Genomic DNA, 1244 nt, shown 5'->3' with positions numbered 1-1244 from the left:
TGCTCTCTATAAATACATCAGAGGGATAAATACCAGTTCGTGAGAGGAGTTATTTAAGTTAAGCACCAATGTGGGTAAAGGAACAAATGGATGTAAACTGTCCAATAAGTTTTAGGTTTGAAATTAGACAAAGATTTCTGACCATCGGAGGAGTGAAGTTTTGGAACAGCCTTTCATGGGAAGGGGGGGGAACCTAATTGGCTTCAAAACTGAGCTTGATAAGTTTATGGAGGGGATGGTAGCCGATCTGTGACTGCTAGCAGTAACTATCCCTGGTGATGGGACACTAGATGGGGAGGGCTGTGAATTACTACAGAGAATTCTTTCCCAGGGGTGTCTAGTTGGTAGGTCTTCCAAATATTCAGGGTCCAACTCAGGGACGCTGGAATAGCGGGGGCCAAGGGGCCATAGCCCATCCACTTTTTGCCATGGGCTCAGCCCCTTGCCCCTCCTCTTGCCCCTGGTCCCTTGAGCCCGGGCAGCTATGGGGAGCCTTGGACCCTCCACTGGCCTGGGGGCAGGGGTTAAGAGCAGCCCCCAGCCCATGTCCCTGGGCCCCCCACCCAGGGCAGGTGGAGGGTCCACAGCTTCCCATAGCTGCCTGGGCAGCTCTTACCATGGCCCGGTTCTGACTCTTTGTCCCCCAAGGCCCAACTGCCAGGCTGAAAGCCGGAGCTGTGTCAGGGTAAGAGCTGCATGGGCAGCTGTGGGGAGCCACAGACCCTCCACCTGCCCTGGGTGGGTAGCTCAGGGGGCAAGGACAGAAGCTAGGGCCTGCTCTCGGGCTTGTCCACGCTGGCTCCATCTTGGCCAGGGGTGGTGCCTCAGGGGGAAGAGGAGGGGTGGGTCACAAAGAGGGCCAGGCCTTATTCCCTCCCCGCCCCCCCAGGCAGAATCCATCACCCCTAGTCCAACTGATCACCATAATTGGGGTCAGGAAGGAATTTCCCCTCAGGGCAGATAGATGAACCCCCTCACCCCACAGGGTCTCTGCCATCCTTTGCAGCAGGGGGTATGGGCAGGTCTAAACTAGTGTAAATGGTGAATTCTCTGTAACTTGAAGTCTTTAAACCTTGATTTGAGGACTTCAGTAACTTAGCCAGAGGTTATGGGTCTATTACAGGAGTGGGTGGGTAAGGTCCTGTGGCCTACAATGTACAGGAGATCAGACTAGATGATCATGATGGTCAGGGCCGGCCCACAACATTTTGGTACTTGAGGCGGGAAGCTCAAATGACGCCCAC

Source organism: Chelonia mydas, chromosome 8 (assembly GCF_015237465.2).
Source record: "Chelonia mydas isolate rCheMyd1 chromosome 8, rCheMyd1.pri.v2, whole genome shotgun sequence".
NCBI lineage: Eukaryota > Metazoa > Chordata > Testudines > Cheloniidae > Chelonia > Chelonia mydas.
This window is presented reverse-complemented; position numbering follows the sequence as displayed.